This window comes from Helicoverpa zea, chromosome 18 (genome assembly GCF_022581195.2).
Source record: "Helicoverpa zea isolate HzStark_Cry1AcR chromosome 18, ilHelZeax1.1, whole genome shotgun sequence".
In the NCBI taxonomy this organism is placed as follows: Eukaryota; Metazoa; Arthropoda; class Insecta; order Lepidoptera; family Noctuidae; genus Helicoverpa; species Helicoverpa zea.
Window position 1 is genome coordinate 10894420 of NC_061469.1, and position 10679 is coordinate 10905098.

General features: G+C 35.9%; 1 protein-coding gene across 1 annotated transcript in view; it reads right to left on the minus strand.

The window, feature by feature from the left end:
- The window catches only part of LOC124638915, a 193916-nt gene extending 183736 nt beyond the window's left edge, over positions 1 to 10180 (minus strand). The window contains exons 1-2 of the mRNA XM_047176068.1: positions 9898 to 10180; positions 5406 to 5439 (exon numbers count right to left, since the gene is read on the minus strand). The gene's annotated coding sequence lies outside the window, so the exon portion shown is untranslated. The remainder of the gene's footprint in view (positions 1 to 5405; positions 5440 to 9897) is intronic.
- Between the last annotated feature and the right edge of the window lie 499 nt (positions 10181 to 10679).

A 10679-nucleotide genomic window follows, 5' to 3' on the forward strand; every position in this document is an offset into this window, starting at 1 on the left:
AGCTTCAAATGTGCCTTAAAAGAAGTAACAAACTGAAAACAAGACGACTTAACGAACACTTGATGAGTGAGCTGCAAGTTTAAGTACCTAACAAGCCCTAGTGTCAGAGTTTGCTCAAATTTCTGGGGACTTTATTCCAGCATATCTTCCCAACAAAAACACGTAGGAAATGGTGAAGGGCGAGCGTTTTGGGTGCTGTCTTTTGAGAACTTCAAAAAGTGCTGATTTTCAGCCTACTTTGAATAAATGACTTTTAATCGTTGTCTTTATCTACCCGACAGTCTCTGACGTTGAATAAACAACTGAAATCTTCCTTGCTAAAACGAGATAAAAAGAAAGAAAGTCTTCAAAATATATATTCGTCATGTCATTATACCCAGCATATGGCACAGCAGTCACGCTCATCCCCATTTCAGGGTTGCTTATCTTTCGCTACGGACGACTAACCCCTAATTGGGTGGCGTGGCACCCCTACAGATGTGATTATATGATGAAGAGGGATGATTTACAATTTTAATTATTATGGACCCTGGATGGTGAGTGTGCTAATGACTGTATTGGAGTGGTTATGATAGGCTGTTAGATTGACACTTTTAATGAAATTTCAATTACAATGGGAGGATATGTGTGTCCCTAAAGGCAACATTACGGCACAAAACATCGTGGATAGGATAGGATATAGGTATTGCAATTTAAAAATATAATTCTTTTCGCTTACGAAGAAGTTTCCACAAAAATGTGAAAGACGCTACGTTAAACATCCAGTAGGTATTAATTACAACAATTTTTTTAAGCACCTACAAATATAACTGCCACATTTCATGCCCACATTAACCTTTTTCAAAACAGGAGGAGGTTCATTAGTCTGTTTGTTGTTTAGTATTACCACGCAACTTCTTTGTTTCTAAATATATCTTTAACCAGCTAAATTCGCCCACGTGACTTTAAAATTATACTTCAATTTCATGTTATAAATATAGGTACAGGTATTTCTTTACCTTAATGAGGGTATACACCTAAAATAATATAGCAGTAATAATATATCGTGTTGCAAGATTACCACAAACTCTTTGACAAAGATAATACTTTAACAGAAGTTGTACAAATCCATTCAATATTCTGAACATGGTGGTCCTTTTAACAACACAACCCTTCACCAAAAATCATACCAAATATTTACATCACTCAACTATTAAAAACACAACCATAAATCATTTAACCAAAACAGGATCCCAAAAACCTATTACAAACCAATATTAGGCCAACCTCATCCCGATAGCCTAAACAAATGTACGGAAACGGGCATCGAACCTGCATCGCACGTGCATCCGATATGATGCCAAATGCGAGTGTGGGTGCATGCCAAATGGCGTGGCTACGTAATATAGGAGGAACTAAACGAATCAATACCGTTTTATAAGGTTGTCTGAATTCTGGTGAGATTTTTCGTTTGATTTTAAGTTTTTTGAGGTATTTTGAGGAGCTCGTGGCTAAGTAACAGCCTCATAGGTAAATGTATCCTAAGGTCGCGCGATGGCTTCCTCCGTGTTTCGGAAGGCCAGTAAATTTGTGGGATACGGGTTATCTTTGGGGTTTGGGGTTGTTACAGGAAGCCAGAAAGTCTGATAACCAGTTTTACTAAGAGGTATTAGGAAACCGGAGTAATCGGGCTAAGTTCAGATAAGAAGTCGCTCCATATAAAACAGCCTATCTAAACATAGTTGAGAAAATGCTTAACGGGTGATATAGGTGTGTTAATTCTTCTATTGACTCAAGATACATAAGTGAAACCCCGCGGAAAAAGTAGTTTACCCGAAAGCGGATAGTTCCAACATTTTCCTACATTATTTTATAGTAGCAATAACATTCAAGTACCTACAAAATGGCTAGTATTTGCATCTCCCTATTTATATTTCAGGTTAACGATCATACGTGACTGTAGGAATGGAGGCCTTGAATAACTTATATCAATTGCTGCGCCTATCTCTTTACAATATGAGTTTAGTGTGCTCATGTTTTAGTGAAATTTTCATAAAGGATAGTACATAAGGGCATTACAGAACATAGGGGTAGTACAAAAAGGTAGAACATAAGAGAATACATAGCAGTAGTAAATAACCGACTACAAAAGTTAGTTTATAAGCAAGAACACAGAGAATTACATAAGGGAGTTCATGGGGTATAACATAAAGGAGACATATGGGAATATCCAACGGATATATACATATAAGGAAATAATATAACGGAGTACATCAGGAATTACAAAGGGAAGTATTGGAGAAAGTACATAAGGGAGAACATACGGAAGTATATAAGAGAGTACTTGAGGAAGCACACAAGGACCAGCCCAAGGTAAGATAGGTGTGGGGAGTACATAAAGCAAGTGCATAACACCATCCTCATTTTTCGCAACAATATCATTCAACATGAAACTACAATTCTAATATAAACTCCAACACACATACACACTACAGACACAGCTGAATCAGCACATTGCATACTCATCTCACAACGCGTCTCTGTCTACTTGCAGCCCAGGCGGAGATATGCGCCAATCAGTTACTTGTAAATAAATAACATGTTGTATGATATTGTGTTCTGTGTGTATGTCGCAATTACATAAGACATATACAACATGTAACGTAATTAACGCACACCCTCAAACACGCCAATTAGAATATTATGTTATAATCATAATACATACACTGAATTTTTAATTTAACATGTATATGCATTGTTATTTACTAAATTATTTATACCAATTCTTGGAGAACTTTTTGGTCATACTACTACGCACGCAAATATCGCGCCGCGCGCCGCTCGACTCGACACAACATAACGAAACTACGGAAAAAGCCGACAATACACGAAGTCTTATTACTTTGAGTTACGGTCTATTTGAATTTGTTTTGACTGTACAGGGTTAATATGACAATAATTTCCGTAGTTTAAATTATTTTTGGGATAAAAAATTACCTATATTAAAAATGATATAAATCGATTCAGTAAACGATTCTGAACAAACTAATTTCAGGATGTGCGTTAATTAACTTACATGTTGTATATTACATATTCGCCCTTATATACAAGGGCGAATAAAGGGGAAGTACATAAGTTACTACTTAAGGGAGTTCGAAACGGAGTACATAAGGAACAACATAGGGAAGTACATTAAACAGACATGAGAGAGAACAGAAGGAAATACATAGCGAAGTACATAACGGGGTATATAAGGAAGGACATGAGGGATTACAAAGGGAAGTATTGAAGAAAGTACATTAGGATAGTACATACTTGAAATACATAAGATTATTCTCATACCCATCGCAACAATATCATCTAACATGAAACTACAATTCTAACATGAAACTCCAACTCACATACAAACTACAGACACAGCTGAGTCAGCACATTGCATACTCATCTCACAACGCGTCTCTGTCTAAGTGCAGCCCAGACGGAGATATGCGCCAATCAGTTACTTGTAAATAAATAACATGAACTGTATGTTGCTGTGTTTGGCTGTAGGAGATATGGTAGACATTTTCCTGTGGGGGTCTGGGCTGTCTTAGAGGAAAGGTTATAAGCCAAGTGTACAATTTGCTTCAAAAAGATTCATTCTGTGATTCTGATGTTTCTTGTCGTTGGAATCATGTAACCAGTGCCATGTTTTACAAGAGACTGCAGACTACTCAAAAGAGTCTGCCATATCTCGAGCTATAAGTACCCTTTGCTTCTGGTTTAAAGTTTTGATTTCGATGCTTGTGATAATTTGACGATATTTATCGTGTTTTCTTTAAAGTCATAGAGAAGCACTAAAGTAAACTTTTTAGATATCACAAATAAAGGTTATCAGCTACATCAAGTTAACCGCCTACAGCCTTTTTCGTATTTCATCGTATTCAAGAGTCTTCGAATCCAATAACAAAACTTCTGACAAAAAACTGATTACAATTTCAATTCTAATTAAAACTCCCCATCATTTCGTATTTCCAAACATACTCGTACGTCGTCTGTCACTCAGAGCCAAGGAGTGCAACATAACAAACATTTCGATCCTGTGATATTAATATCCTAAGACTAAGATGTACTCACATAAGGACGGGCTTGTACGAGAACAGATGTTCCAATCTGATTAAAACAACATCAATTTCGTAAAGATCTAGTTTAAAGGGTTTCAGATTATGTGCTTTTTATTTAAGTTATAAGTATTCTTGTAAAGTTATTTGTTTGAGAAGTCTTATCTAAGGAACTAGTGGTTCAATTTAAAAGTTAGGTATTAAATAAAGGATAAGGCTTTCATTCTAGTCATAGCAGTTGTCTACTGTTTTTAAACAATCGAAATAACTACAATATAGAAATCTGTGCCTGTGCTATCGTCTGTCATCAAAACGATTTGCTTATATGATTACAAGTCTTTAATATTCTAGTATTGAATAAACTGTAGAAAAGTAAATTTATTGTTATTTTTTCCTATTTTTAAGATGCTCCATTTTCCAGCTTATGTTCATCATATTGAGAGGACAAGAACTCTTGACAGCCGATGAGAGCTATTTAACTATTCAAAGGGTAAATATTATGAATTAATTATAAATCCCTTCAAGGATCACATCAAACTTACATCATGATGGGACAACGATGGCCCATTGACATATGTTAGAAGGTAGCCAAAAATAAATTGTAAATATGTCATCAATGAAATTATTATAAAAAAAGAAAATGTAGGTGAATTATTAAGAAGATTTAGGTACATAAAATATCTTAAATCACCAATGGCAATTTTAAGCAGCCATCTAAGGGGTCCATTAACCTAAAACGTTGCAAAATGGAATGCAATAAAATTGAGGATTTTAATAGATCATCTGAGATTATCAGGCCTTAGCAAGTAAAGTATCTAGTTTCATGATAACCCAGCAGAAAGACTGTTTGTCTCTTTTAAGGTATTTCAACTCTACAAAACTATTAATCGGATCTGTATAAAACAATAACACACACTTTAATTACATAGGAGACCATTCATTACAACACTTTATACCCCTTGTCAACACATTCCCTTAAACACAGCCGAAGTCAGTCTAAACCTAGTTTCAGAATCCTAGGAGAGCACATCCACTGCGGTCGACAGAGCACGTGCGTCTAACACGTGCCGTCGTGACGTCATTATATAACTGGTGGTCAAATGAACACTCGTTACGGATCCATTGAACGGATGGTCTGGGTTTTGAGTTTAAAAGTCTTTTCGTGTATTGGGGGATTGTTGAGTATTATTATGATAGGTGAATGTGTTGGGCAAATGTATGTAGTGTGGGGTGAGGTTGAAGTTTTAGCAATGTGGTATTATATTAGGTACATCAATTAAAAAATATTGCAAAATATTGTAAATATTTTAACGAAAAGTGACGTACCTTGAGCCTTTGTTCAGCGGTGGACGTCTTTTGGCTGAAACGACGAAAACGAAATATTAACTAATGGCCGATTTCTAAAATACTTCAAATCGTACTCAAAGTCCCTAGAGCCTAAATTGAGACTTTAAATGAAACTCGTCTTCTGACACTAAAAAACTTTATATTTCGCGATCATCATTATATCAGCCAATTGCCGTCTATTCATTTCTTAATATCGTTAGCAAAAAATTACAATAAGCAACGAGCATAGAAACTCCTCAGATACCACTGTCCAATACTTTCCAAATATCCTATATTTCCACAAACAACCATTAATCTACCCTCGCAAAGGTTCCATACCCATAATCTCCCACCGTAATCCCAAGCGATGGGTTATTCTCATGGAGAACAAAATGACTAGCAGAGATGTCATACAAGAGTTACCGCGGCCCTGGTACATAAAAGGCCTATAACGGAACACGACGGTTTTTAGTCAGTAATGGCCTTACTACAAAAACTTTAACAACTGTTTTACACTTGTCTAAAAAAAATGTGTCTCCAAAATGAACCTTATGTCAACGTCATAATTTGACATTTTTTTAGACAAGTCTTAAACTGACGTTAAAAAGTTTTTGTGGTAAGACGGTAAGAGTCTGACACTCTCTCACCGCTGCTAACCCACAGCGGGAGGGGTCATTTGATGATTTTTGACGTCGTTAAAAAGATGTCACAAAATGAGGGTGTTCGGGGGACGAGGAACGTTAGTATATACATACATAGCTCCGACTTTACATACCGCTTCTATGCAACCCGCCCAATGTTTTCAAAATAAAGTCACCTATCAATCAAGACCAATCTTTGACAGATTGCTTTTGATTTGACTAGGAACCCGACTGCTTCTTTAGTTCTAGAAACGAATTATGCCTACTGTAAGTTATTTGACCTACAAGAAGGAGCCTGACCTACCTTTCTTATTGATACACCCGTGCATCGGAGAGCACGTAAATGTCTGCCCTGCGCCTGATCTCTCTCCGGTCGTGTCGGATTGCCGTCCCATCGGGTTATGAGAGTGAAGGAATAGGGAGTGCACCTGTGTCTGCGCAAATGCTTGTGCACTACAATATGCGCAGTTGGCTGATCTCCTTACATGAGAACATCCGCCGTAGCCGATAATCGGCTAGGAGGACATCATTATGGCATCTACACTATTTTTTTTCCTCCGTGGTTATTCTGTAGGTACTTTTTCCAACAATTCAATATCTTATAACCTTGCCTATTTTACATGTGAAAAATATCCTATTTATCTGTCAAAGGTGGGTGGTTAGGCCGATAGCCTATTCGGATTCAAATGAGCCTTTTATAAATCATTTCGGCTTTTCGTTACCACTAAACCTTTATTGTAGCGTTAACAGAAATGTTTTAGTATTGATACGTAACTTTTTATATTTTCCTTATAATTTTTTGTGGGTCTGTTCATAGAATTATTTAAATTGTTTGTTATATGCTAGATATCCAATTAAAAAAAAAACTGTTTTTAAGTGTAGATTTTTAAGTACAAGTAACTGCTGTTTAAAACAATGACATTTTTTCACATTATTTCGTAAAAAAATGCTTTATTGCTTGCAGGTTAATAAGTCAAAGTAATAATCATTCATTGAAATTAGGCCAATCAGATGGGTACTTTTCACATAATAGATTATACGAATTAGTGTCGATAAAAGTAATTTTTAAAAGTTTAAGTTATTTTTTTATTTATACCCATAAACTCCAGGCAAAGATGACAAAACAAAATTTTTCCTAATACCTAAACTCTATTTTAAAATCCAAAAACGTTTAGTGACTTTTTTGCTATCCCTACTTGCAACTGTAGGCAATGAATGCTACCGAGCGCAGCGTGCAATCGATACCGGGACGAGGGCACTTGATTGAATTTTTTTGTCAACGGTACCAAACTACACAGATGCCGAATGTACTTACTGTTGTACCTCTATGTAGGAATGGATTACACTATTCTCATCAATTATTATTTTTTTTATTAAAAACATACTAGGCAGGTATATGGAGGTTCTGTGAGTTTGTGACGTTGTAGAAATAATCTTTGGCTCTACAGAGCTGATTTTGAAAATTATTTTATAAAAAGAAAGCTACATACTTTACATATAGGCTATTTTTAACTGACTGCAAAAAGGAGGTTCTCGATTTGACCTGTACATGTTTGTATAATTGACAAGAATTGCTTCAAATGTACGATTATCTCACGTTTTCAGCATAGTATTTGAGACTCGGGAGACCTTCTCCTTAGGTATATTATTGAAGACTTTTTATTAATTTTTTGTAAAAAAAAATTTTTTTTCATCATCAAATAATACAGTTTTGCAGTAATATCTCACCGATATCTCAACGATATCGACATTAAACTAAACATATCTAACAACACCAGTTCATCAGAAATTAAACTGTCAAACTATATTCTAACATAAATGGACGCCAGCTATTAGTTCGCACATTAGCCGGGTAATGTGCACATTAACCGTACCTGCAGTGTTTCACTGATAGATCATAATATTACTGATAGTTTGTAAAACTAGTGGAAAGTACTCATTCTAGTTTATTTATCTATGCTTCCCTAATACGATACAATGGTTTATTTGAAGGAAATCAAAGAAAACAAGATGACAAATTGAAAACTTCCTCACTTTTTTTTTAGAAGGTGGTTGTTAAAAAAACTACAGCAATATTTTAGGTAAATATGAGTATTTTTTGTTGACTCAGTATGATTTGAATGATATAATTATAATATTATGATTATATTTTTAGTTATAATTTCTCCTACACATCATAAACAGTAATTTTTCTGCACTACCACATAAATAAGGTTTTGTTTGTTTGTGCAAATACAAATCATCATCCTCCGAGCCTTTTTCCCAAACTATGTTGGGGCCGGCTTCCAGTCTAACCGGATTCAGCTGAGTACCAGTGCTTTACAAGAAGCGACTGCCTATCTGACCTCCTCAACCCAGTTACCCAGGCAACCCGATACCCCTTGGTTAGACTGGTGTCAGACTTACTGGCTTCTGACTACCCGTAACGACTGCCAAGGATGTTCAATGACAGCCGGGACCTACAGTTTAACGTGCCATCCGAAACACAGTCAGTGGAGTCTAAGATATACTTAGAAAGTACATACAAACTTAGAAAAGTTGCATTGGTACTTGCCTGACCTGGGATCGAACCCGCGCCCTCATACTCGAGAGGTTGGTTCTTTGCCCACTAGGTCACCACGACTTTTTTTGTGCATATACAAATGATAACAACAAAAAAATCACGTGTAAAACCCCAAATAAAAGAAATATAGACTCAAAACTTACCCAAGTAATTATCTGTCATTTGAAACGTAATCTGTCTTACGCTTTTTGGGGTATTTTTTACCCCCAACCCCGTGGGGTAGTGAGAGTACCAGATGTTCTTAGTTCAATGGGATATTTGAACTTGTTTAATTGTTATGGTTTCGGTTATTTTTGTTTGAAATCATTTGTGGAATAGTTTTAATGAGGTCTTTTAAAATAATCGACAATACGAGTTTCTTGATCTTAATAATTTGTTACAATTTAAAATACATACATACACACTACATACAGACAAGAATATTTTGTTTATGAATTAACCCAAATTAAATAAGCCTTCCTTGATAAATGGTACAACTAACACATTTGTTCCTAAGATTAGCACTTTCGAGCAAACAAAAAAACTTTTCCGGTTTATAATATGAGTATAGACTTTATGACTAAAATATAATGTTCATCGACCGATAAACATGTCACGCATATTTGCATGTCCAACATGCATGTCTGTTCACAATGACAATCTGATATTCTTTACATTACCGCAGACACATTTTACAAGCACACCACTCAGTAAATTAGCTTTTTATATCAACAAATATGTCAAGCTAGCCGATTTCAGGCGGTTTCACCCGGGTCCCGTGGAAACTGGTAACCTTACCGGGATAAAATATAGCCTATGTTACTCGGGAAGAGTGTAGCTTTCCAACAGTGAAAGATTTTTCCAAATCGGTTCAGTAGTTTCGGAGACTTTGTGGTACAAACAAACAAACAAAAAAAATATATTTTCTAGACAACTGACGCTGAAAACAAAACAGCATTTAATACGAATATTATCACGCTCACTTACATCGAGGCGTTCCCAATTTCGTAACACATCGGTTTTTCCTAGCGTGACAGAACTCGATAAATAACGGTTTTGCTAACAACGTTAAAAAACGTGTAATCCCGTGAAAGTGCAGCTCTATTCCATTAGTTATATCGCGATTGATATTATCTGTGGTATCGAAATTGAAAGGATTCGTGCGGCGTAAAGACGGTGGTTATTGTGAAAGTTTGTTTTGTGTTTTATAGGTTGTTTCTGTCAGCGATATACCGATCTAGATGATGGCAACAGCTGAAACATATTAAGGTACGTATTTGATGCATGAAAAAGTGCATTGAATACTCACTATCCGCCAGTAAGGTCTGCAGTTCTGTGTAGATGTAGGTATCAAGCAATGTCTTCCACATCGATTTCGGTAGCGGTGACCACTTCCCGACCCTAATGGCGTGCGTGTGCTCTCATGTGGCACACAATGACATGAGTACACAAGACAGTACATTAGAGGAGTAAATAAGAGAGTTCATAGGAGAGTATATAGGAGAGTACATAGGAGAGTACATAAGAGAGCACATAATATAGTAAATAAGAGAGCACATAAGAGAGTAAATAAGAGGAGTACATAAGAGAGCACATAAGAGAGAGCATAAGAGAGTAGATAAGAGGAGTACATAAGAGAGAGCATAAGAGAGTAGATAAGAGAGTACATAAGAGAATACATAGGAGAGTACATAAGAGGAGTACATAATAGAGTAAATAAGAGAGTTCATAGGGAAGTATATAGGAGAGTACATAGGAGAGCACATAAGAGAGCACATAATAGAGTAAATAAGAGAGCACATAAGAGAGAGCATAAGAGAGTAGATAAGAGAGTACATAAGAGGAGTACATAAGAGAGTACATAAGAGAGTATATAAAAGAGTATATAAGAGGAGTACATAAGAGTAGTATATAAGAGAGCACATAAGAGGAGCACATAAGAAGAGTACATAAGAGTAGTATATAAGGGGAGCACATAAGAGAGTACATAAGAGAGTACATAAGAGTAGTACATAGGAGAGTACATAAGAGAGTACATAAGAGGAGTACATAAGAGGAGTACATAAGAGAGTACATAAGAGAGTACATAAG